General features: G+C 47.3%; 1 long non-coding RNA gene across 1 annotated transcript; it reads right to left on the bottom strand.

The window, feature by feature from the left end:
- LOC144178590 (uncharacterized) lies at positions 1-3374 on the bottom strand. The gene is made up of 2 exons (XR_013324024.1): positions 2829-3374; positions 1-1424 (listed from the first exon to the last, which is right to left on the bottom strand). It is a non-coding gene; the product is annotated as an uncharacterized LOC144178590 (long non-coding RNA).
- Between the last annotated feature and the right edge of the window lie 6722 nt (positions 3375-10096).

Below are 10096 nucleotides of genomic sequence, written 5' to 3'. Positions count from 1 at the left end.
TAAATGAAGAAATATTTATTGCATGGCGCTAAACGGAACAAGTTCAAATTGTCATCATTCTTTGCAACACACACATAATAATAAACAGTGAGTAATACACAACAGAGACAATACACAGTAGTGAGAGGAAAATACGTTTCCAGGAATGAAAAAAAAATGAAAAAAAAAATGCACAAGTAAAGGTATCACAACCACACAAAGGATTTTTTCTTCACGGTAATTGAAAAGGCAGAAAACCCAGAAACTCAGCCATCCACAGGTTTACTTGTATCTACGACGCCCTCAGACTCTGTGCGCTGTTGCAGTCATACAAAAATATCAACCATAACATAATCTAGACACTCAGATACTTGCAACTGTTTACAACCCCTATCTCCACAGATAATTTTCTTAGTCTGGCAATTTCTCCAGTTAGGATGTGAAAGAGAAAAACTTTGGCTTTGATGGCCTCGCTTATTTGATGAACGCTAATGGGATCTATTGCCTCGGGGCAACTTCAAATCAGTAGCAGTAATTGAACAGAAATCCCATTTATGTGGAGATGCACACGCAAAAGGTTAAGAGGGAAAAAATCACCTTCCTATTGGTTCCTTGCAAGGGTGCATTTTCCCAAGAAGCCGGGTTACCTTCCGAAAGCGTTGCCTTCCCAGTAAAGGCAAAGGGCCAGGCGGGGATATTTTGGGTACGTGCACGTAGTCAACCGACAGGTTCCAGGCTCGATTAAGGCACACAAATTCATGCCTTCCGCTGTCAATACGAACAGTCTAATATAAGAAACAGGGAAGCAGTATATGCTTCTCGTGTATGATACAATGGTGGCACATTACAGAATCCCACAAGCATTTGACAACGTAGGTCCCAACATGGCTCTCTTCATCTAGGCCACTCTTCATCTAGGCCAGTCCGACAACAGGCAGCACATATGGTGACAAACGACATTTAGCATGACCTCTTACCCTGGCAGTCTTCATAATGTAAAAGGGTTTTTGTGAATGTACTGTTTTCACAATATTAGAACTAGCAGTAACAATAACTTGCGAGTGGAGTTTGGAGACTGTATACGCTGTTGTTAGTGGTTTTAATGATATGAGGCATGTCAGTGATAAAAAACTGTTTGTTCCTTGAGTCAACGATAGTCTTTTCAGTGGTCACGCCTTATTGAGTGCCGAGACTTGCGTTAGATTTTAGGTGCTAATGGCAAGGTTCAATAGATGGAATACAGTTGCGGTATCCATCAGAAGCATCAATAAGGTAGCAAGAAGCATTGCAGGCAGTCATCAATACAACTGAATAACTCTGGGAGAACAGTTGGCACGGCCACTTTTGTGAGTCCTGTGAGGGCACGATTCATGAAGTGCTTGCACCATGTTTGGTATGACGAATGCAGCTGGCTGGTTGGCTCTGTCTTGAGGGCACCTGTAGACCTGCACAGGTGATAGGTGATATAGTACACAAACTGCTTGCAATGACAGACGATATGCGAATAGTCTGTAAATTTCACTGCAACTAGTATTCAAGTATTGTCTCCAGTGCATGCCACCTATTTAAAACACAAGTTGTCTTATTCTATTCAGCAATCATGCGGTCAAGCTATTAGCAACACTTAAAATCTGGGTCTTTGTAATTTCGCAACACTGGTTAGGCACATTCTTAATGCAATTCACCTATTGTTTGGGTTAACAAGAATGATAACGCTGCTCCCATAGCCTGAATCCCTTTGTCTTTTTTTTTTTTGTAAAATCAGGACGAAGAGCGAGAGCGAGCTGAACGTTAAACAAACCTGTTGCCCCACGGGCTCGCAAAAGAAACGCATCCAGAGAACGGGCACCTGGCGAAAGTATATTTGGGCGCTGTGTGGGCACCATGGCAAGCAGCAGTGAGCGTCGTACTGAGTACTACTGACCGCCAAAGGCCATGCCTTAAAAAGATATGACAAGAAACACAGTTCCGACTGAATAGGTGCCATCTGCGCAATACGTGTTTAATGAAACTAGCCAAAATATGACCAGAGAAAAGAGAGCAAACGCTTGAAAAAACGGCAAGTGTGGAAAAGTTGTATGCGATGCCTGCGATACCGGAATTGATATACGATGTAGAACGAAGACCAAATCTGAAGGTTTAATGCACTGCGCACTCACCCCGCCTCTAGCAACGCTGTTATCTGCCGACGAAAGACGCGTTTTTACCGTACCTGGCGCGCCAAAGCGAAGCGACGAGCGCGCGTTATCGGCGTCGGCGAGCGGGTTCGCTTTGTACGCAGGCAGCTTGGTATGCACCCATGTGTAAAACTTACGATGAGTGTACGGCTGCTGGTTATGCCCACATAAGCCAAATTAATGCAGATACGGCTACTTCGCCGTGTACGTTAGCCCGGATGGCTTTGCAGCGCATCACGGCCATAATAGCAATAACAGTTGGCCAAGCTAGCAATGGCTAGCTAGTATAATACAACGCAGCCTGCGGCTCACGTAATTCAGTGCAGCGACAGCGCACAACGCCTGCTTCGCCTACGGACCGCCGTCCGGCCGGCCACTTCCGCAACTCACAGCCGTCGTTTGCGGCACGGAAACGCTACGTGCGACGACGGGCGCGTACCGCTGGCATCCCTCAGCGCTAGATAAAACGGCACAACCAGCCTAAAATACCATTACGTCCAGCTAAAAAATGGTGTCTTACGCCTTTCCGGGGCGTTTCCAAAGCGCTTATCTTAAAGACGCAGCACTAGCTATGCCTGATTCCCCGAGGTTACGCAGTGCTCGCAGCGTTTGCAGTACAGGTAAACGTAAATATGATACGCCACACCAGCACTTTAAAAAAGAAAGTCTCACCTTTCGTTCAGGATGCGAAACCGATGTCGCAAATAAAGCGCTAGGCGTTTCCTTCTCAACAACAGAGGTTAGCACGAGGCTGCAGAAACGCACGTGCAAACGCTGCCGAAAGAGCCAAATGGCGGCTTGCGCTCGCGGCTTGGCGGCTTGGCCTGGCTTGGCGCAAAGAAGCCACAAAAATTTACATTGACAGCCATTCAACTTATTACACAAATAAAAATGTGTAGTCTAATGTGTAACAAAATTTTAAAAGTATAATATTGTGTGTTAGCTTAATTTTAAATATATAGTTTTTTACCACTTGCGCCGACTGCCGGACGGCGCGCGAGTCAGGCCACTCGGCCGCGATAAGCCCGTGTGTCCACTCTTCTAATTTTTTATTTCTCTATGGCTCCGGATTAATTTTGACCACCTGGGGATCTTTAACGTGCGCCGAAATCTTGTACACACGGGCGCTTTTGTTCTTCGCCTCAATCAGAAAAGCGGCCGCCGCGGCCGGGAATCGAACCCGTGACCTCGTGCTCGGCAGCGCAACGCCTTAGCCACTGAGCCACCGCGGCGGGTACATCAAAGTTATTAATTACACGAGCAGTTTGTTCTGTTAATATTTTGTCCTCATAGTAAACTAAAGAAAGCACAGAGCCAAGGGTGTTCGAAATACTGCCTTGACCGACGTTCGTTTTGCGAGTGTTTTAATACTACCAGAGTCCTTCAATGCTTTTCGAACTCCGGCCGAAGTTTCATTCAGGGACAAAAGCTGCCGCTAGGATCGCCCCTGTTAACGTGAAGGCTTCGCCGGCGGTCGACGACGCTTCCTGGCCGGCTGTTTCTCCGCCGGCACGCGCCTACTTTCATCTGCTCTTCATTTCCACCAGTATAAATGCGAGCGAAGTTTTTTAATTAGCTTTTGAGTCAGTCAGTTGTTGTTTTTTAGTCAGTCAGTTGTCGTTTTTTAGTCATTTGTTGTCCCGTAGCTCAGCTGTGAAACTGAGGCAAGACCCCGGGTGTTACTGAGGCGCATATGTTGCAGTGTTCGTTCATTCCGGCAAGCACCGCTACATTCTCGCTTCGAAAAGGCGGTCATCTGGCGTTTTCAATTTTTGACTAGCCTTTGCAGCCGCCTGTATGATTTGAGTGAACTAGCGTCAGAATTAAATCTGTATTCAGCCCTGGGCGCGACATGCTGCGCTGAGCAAATAGGTGTGCAAACGTACAGCACGTTGGGTTAGCGCTGTGTTTGCGCTATTTTATAGCGCACTAATAATGTAAAACTATAATCGAGATTCGGAAAGTTAGCGTGGACAGCAGGGGAAAAAAACGCTCACGAAATGGAAGCAGAATAATAGGCGCGGGGAGGGGCCAGGGTAGGAGTAAATGCTACAGTTTTGAGCTACTTTCTCGGCTGTTCTCATAGGCATAGGGTGTCAACAGATAAAAATTCGCCCGCTCAGTGCCTGTCACACCCCTCCCACCCAAACGGCAAGTTAAAAAACATTGATTGATTGATTATGATGTTTAACGTGCCGACGCTACACAGACAATGGGGCGCGCGCCGTAGTGTAGCGCTCCGGATTAATTTTAACCACTCAGGTATCTTTAACTTGCGCCGAAATCTCGAACACACAAGCGTTTTCTCTTTTCGCCTCCATCAGAAAAGCGGCTGGGAACCCGCGTCCTTGGACTTATCAGCACAACGCCTTAGCCCCTGGGCAAGCGCGGCAGGCAAGTAAAAAAAAATATATGCAGGCAAAGACAGCCATGCTCCGCTTTCCAAATTCAAAATATCTGGTTGGATAACCAAAATAACAGTAGCTGCAGTCCGATCTTTGTGCGGCGACGAAACGCGGCAACGTTTAGCAGCTGGATTTTCTCGTTGTGAGCGCGATCGTGGCTTGGGCTTCGTAAGATACGCCGGCAGGTTTTCAAATATCAGGGGCAACGCGGAGCTTGAGCTTCTCGCTGCAGAAGCACAGGTTGTCCACTTATTTTGAACTCATCGGCTCGAATAATGTCCGTGGGGTCGAAATATTTCCCGAACAGACGAACGGCCTTCCACTCGAAGCTGAAAGCGTCCGTCTCCTGTCGTGGAATGGCTCGCTTCCACCTGTCGCGTTGTTCGCGGTCGCTTGGGAGGCAGAACAACGAAGCCTTTTCCATTGTATTCCGATAGCCAGAGCGGCAACCAGGTACACAGCACGTCAGAGGCATGGTAGTTCACATAGTTTGCCCATCGTGATGAGTTTAGAAAGCTATATCACACAACAAACACCAGCAAGCTCGCGCTCCAACGCACGGCAAATACGGCCGCCGCCGTCCAAGCCGCCTTCACCAGACTCGTAGCGCCACCGCGCGGGAGCGTTGGTCCCCATATGAAGCTCTCCCATAGCGTTACGGAGAAGTTTCGTGACCAGAAAAGCATTGAAGGACTCTGATACTACGTAGCATTCTTTGCTGAGTACCCCCCCTCACGAACGTGTAACACCCTGCATTTGCACAAAAATGCAGAATTGGCGGAAGTAACACATTTATCTTTTATGATAACTTAAGTGCAGATAATTGATCGACCTGAATTTGGGAAAACAAAGAAAAACAGAAAGAACATAAAAAATCGAAATTTTACAAAAATGAACTGACTTAATTGAAATGTGCATCTTATACAGTTCCTCAAAAAAAAAACGAGGACTAAACTAAAAAATCCCACAAAGAAAAAGTTCCAAATACAATTAAAAATTAACGAAAATGGCTCGACCGTGTAACGCCCGGCAGTTCCATAAAAATGCCTAATTATCGGAAGTAACATGTTTAATTCTTATGACAGCGTAAATTGAGATAATTGGTCGAACAAATTTTTAGACACCAAAAAAAGAAAAAAAGCAAAAAAAAAGCAAATTGCACGAAAGTGAACTGATGATATAAAAAATATGCATATTGCATCGCCTTCAAAAACCAGAGCACTGAACGAAAAAAAAAAAGGAAAACAACGTTGTAAATACGAATAGACGTAGCGGAAACGGGCCAACCCTGCAGCGCCATGCATATTCACAAAAAATCATAATTTCTTGTTCCTCCTTTCAGCTGTAACATGAACAGGGACGCCCTGGTGTATGTCTCGTGACAGGCGATCGTAAGCAGATACCAGGGAAGCGTTATTCCAAACGCCTCGTTTCGCACTGTATACTCGTCAGGGCTGGGCAGAAGTATTAATAAATGAAGGATGCTCACACTAACGCGTAAGATTTGAAGGTAGCCAAGCTGTGGGCAACCTTCACGACCATCACGAAAATGTTTAAGTCCACGATTGCAGCCGATTTGCTTCTTCTTCGCTGTCGCAATGACCTTTATTTCATAATTGTTGCTGTAAGTGTGAGCTTCTTTCTTTCTTTTTTTTTCTTTTTTTTTGTGAAGTGATAATTATTGGACATCACCTTGGAGGGGCGTACGACGTGTCACGTGGTGACAAAACAAAGGACGTAAACCATGAGATGGGCGAACGATGTATTTTGAGTATTTACATGGTGTCGGCCGTAAGACAGAACCGGCGCTGCCTGCGCGCCTGCCCAGCTTCTTCTTCTTCGGACGTTGGGCTACAGCACCACGTTTCGTTGTTTTCGTCCTCGTCGTCTTCTTGTAACAGAGGTGTCTTTCTCGTTCCGAGTTAGTGGTGCCACGATTACGGCGAACGCTTGATTTTTTTTTCTTTTTTGCCAAATTCGGCCAATCTCCCTAAGTAGGTATGCTTGGCTAGACAGAAATGCGACGGGGACGCTGGGCGGTCTTCGCGAGGCACGCACACACGAGCGCTAGGCATTTTCTTGGTTTTGTTGACTGTTGGGTGGTTGCCGCGAGGTCCACACTCACGTGCGCGCGTTCGGCAGTTCTTTTGTATTTTTAACTGCGGAAACGAAAAATTACGGTTTGCTACACAGCTTTGCTGTTAAAAAAAAAAAGAAAGAAAATTATCCCCGAATGGAAATGTGGTGATACGTGTGGTGCGCACCTGAAACAAAGTTACGGAGATGCATTTTTCGATTCCCGACTGCGGCTTGTAGCAACGTGTAGCTAGGCTTCCGTTGCCTGCCATTCCTAATTTGGTCCTCACAATGTGTTTTTGAAGTACTTCCTTGCGCCGTCAACTAAGAAGGGCTGCTCCCGCAAGGCCACAAGACGTTGTTCTGACTGTCGCCTGTGCTGGTAGTGCGCACCACGATGCTTGTCTCCCATGGGGTCGCAGACGTGGCCAGCACCCTGTTTAGACAGCTCCAAGCACTGCCTTCAATTCTGCTTGGGCCGGTGACCTAGGCTCGGTTGGTGACGATTTCGTAGGCGCCACGAATTGTTTCGGCCAGCAACCGAAGCGCGGTCGGTGGTGCTTCACCTTGGCTGAGACTGAAGGTCAGAGGGACGCTACCAGGTGTTTACTGGGTTTGTACCTGTAGTAATAGGCTGCGTTTAAAAGTTGTTGCTGTTGTGGTTCTCAGACTATAGCGAATAAAAAGACACACTGACGATCAAGAAAGGGACATATTCAACCAACCCGACCAAACTTCAACCCTTGTATGTTTCCTTTTTTTTTTTAGTCTATTGCACATACCGATTTGGGGGATCGGCGAGGAGTCGGGAGCTTTCAGAAGCCAATGCTCCCGCTCCACAAAATTCACAAAAATATGAGTTGGAAACGTAAAAGTTGTAGAATAGTGCGTTCCGCGTCACACCTGAGCGTGATGGCACGTGATTAGAACAATTGCACACCAGGCGTGCACCAGGGAAGCCGTGGCGTGCTGCAGTTTGCTTCCTGCTGTAATTCGCGCCGAAAGGCGCAGAAACAAAAGCAAAGAGGACAGGGTATAAACTTTTATTTCAAGCAAGCGCTGATGTTCGAGCGGCCGCACGATAAGGGGCCTCCTAGTCGAGGTAGTCCCGGTCCTCGCCACCCACCGGCGGTTGGATGCATGAAACGTCAGAGCTGGTCATCTGGAAAGAGACACAAACAGCAGAAAAGAAGCAGAAAAGAAGCCGGTCGAAGTCATTCGCACCAAAAGACAAAGGAGCGAAAGCGAGGAAAACAGCGCGAATACTGAGTATAGAAGTTGCAATTAAATGGCGCCAGGCTTCCGCCTTTTTAATCTTCCCCCTTCGTAAAAAAGGACACCGTACAAACGCAGCTATCCTCGGGACATTGCACTCGATATAAGCCCAAAAAATAGCCTTCTAACTCCCGCCGTGCTTATGCGTGAAATGTGCACTTCGAGTTCAGGAAACAAGCAGGACGTCGATGGAAGTTTTAAGCGCCCGAAACTTACAACTGAACAGATTTAGCAATTACGACTGCCATATGAAAGGGGAGGAAAGGGTGGCGTTGTGTTCCTGTCATTATACACTCAATTGACCTCCTCTTTTAGGAGTATGTGCTCTCTCTTTCTCTTCGAATGCGATTCCTTTCCCTGTGGCCGCTCAGAGATGAAAGCCGGAAGAGAGGAACCCGCTTGCAACACAGAAGCGCCCGGTGCTCTTCAGTCGAGAGCACACAAGCGGTAAAGCCGACTTCCGAGCGAGACAGGCGTCTCGAGCTGCGCTGATCCTGAGAGCGCCGAGTAAAGATGAAAGCGCAAGCAGAAACGAACTGTGAAGAGCTGGCTCGGCGCGTTCCTTCAGGTAAGCAGGCTGGCCGTCTTTTCGAAAGCCCCCTGAGAGAAAACTCGGAGAGCAAAATAAAACGAAAATGGAGCCCAGGACAGATCTTGTCAGTGTCTTGCAAAGAACCGTGTCCCGAGCACGACGTTTGCTAATTTCATTTTTACTTCGCGTCTTGCCTCTGAGCTTATCTGGCGCCCATATGCGGTTGGGCGGTCACGTGGTTTGTATTATCATTTACATGCCGCGTCCGACGGCAAACTTCGGTTTCGAAGAAGGTTCGAGATCCGAATCATGAACAAAACAAAGGGAACGCAGAGTTGCTTTTCTTCTTATCTTTTTTTTCTGTTTTGATTTTTTTATGTTCAACACAGATGGAATGCGAAAAAAGCATGTGAATGTTGCGTACCGGCCTGTTCCCATGGCAGTCCGCTGAGAACCCAATGCGTGCAACGTGAACTGAAGAAGGTAGAAATAATTCCTTGGAAATAAATTGTGCATAGGGTGTAAAAGTCACATTGGTGCATTCGCAAATAGAAAATTTACACCATCTTCCCGCCGGGGGGAACCATTGGGAGATGCGACGCATCGTGGGGTTTCTGTTTCGTCCGTTATGTTGTTACAAGTTGGCCGGTGCTTGTTACGGTTGCGCCGACCATCGCGATAGCAGACCTGTTAGTCTCCATTCAAATCACCGGTGGTCATCGGATGTCATCGGAGCGGTGGCAGTGGAGCGACTGAGTAGAACGGCGCAGTTATCGCGTTTATATGTACCGCGCGTTAACGGTGAGGGGAATGAGAGAGAGCAGCGCATGTGCATGTGTCAACCGAGCGCTAACGCGCGCTGACGCACAGCTGGCATGGCGAGGGGAGCAAGCGCTAGCGCAAGATGGCGCTGCGTGAGAGCGGCGTTACCGCGCAGCTGGCGTGGTGAGGAGAATGGGGGAGAGGCGTGCGGACTACGTATGGTTGGAGGGACAAGGCGAGTCAAAGAGATGCGTCGCATCTAATAAGAAATGTGACAACTTTGTTTCTTATTCAGTCTGTCCCCTGCCGGAGTGAAATCTGTGTTTAAAGACTAAACTGAGTGCTTGGATAGTTAGACCACGGCCTCCGGGATCGGCTGCCGGCGGCGCGCCGCCGGCAGCCGATCCCGGAGGCCGAGGTTAGACATAGCTAAAAAAGCAGGACACTAAGGCTAAGGCTAGAAAAGGAGTTATCCAGGAGTACATCACGTGTTGGACTTTTACTTTGTGTTTATCGTAGCGCTTTTCTTCTTTATTTTTTGCCTTAGTGAACCAGAACTGAGATATGAAAATGAAAACAGTTGGATATTAATGGGAGAGGCCTTCGTCCTGCAGTGAATATAAATAGGCCAGTCGAAAATGACGACACGAAAAATTTCCGTATTTTTGTCGCATTCTTGTCGTGTCTGGATTCTGATTTTTTGTCGTGTGTCGTATTCCTGCCCTCGTTTTGATGCTCCGTCATGACGAATTCCTGTCTTTTCGTGATCCTTATGTGCCCTCAGTAGTTAGTTGCTCATGGTTTGAATGTTATTGCCCATTGTGAAGAGTGGCGTAAATGGCAGTTCTTTTGTGACTACAGGAATGTTCGTCGTTGAGAAAATTGACTTT

Source organism: Haemaphysalis longicornis, unplaced genomic scaffold (assembly GCF_048455015.1).
Source record: "Haemaphysalis longicornis isolate Haplotype H1 unplaced genomic scaffold, Haemaphysalis longicornis Haplotype H1 scaffold_4, whole genome shotgun sequence".
Taxonomy (NCBI): Eukaryota; Metazoa; Arthropoda; class Arachnida; order Ixodida; family Ixodidae; genus Haemaphysalis; species Haemaphysalis longicornis.
Note: the sequence above shows the minus strand (reverse complement) of the source record. Positions and strands in the feature narration are given on the sequence as shown.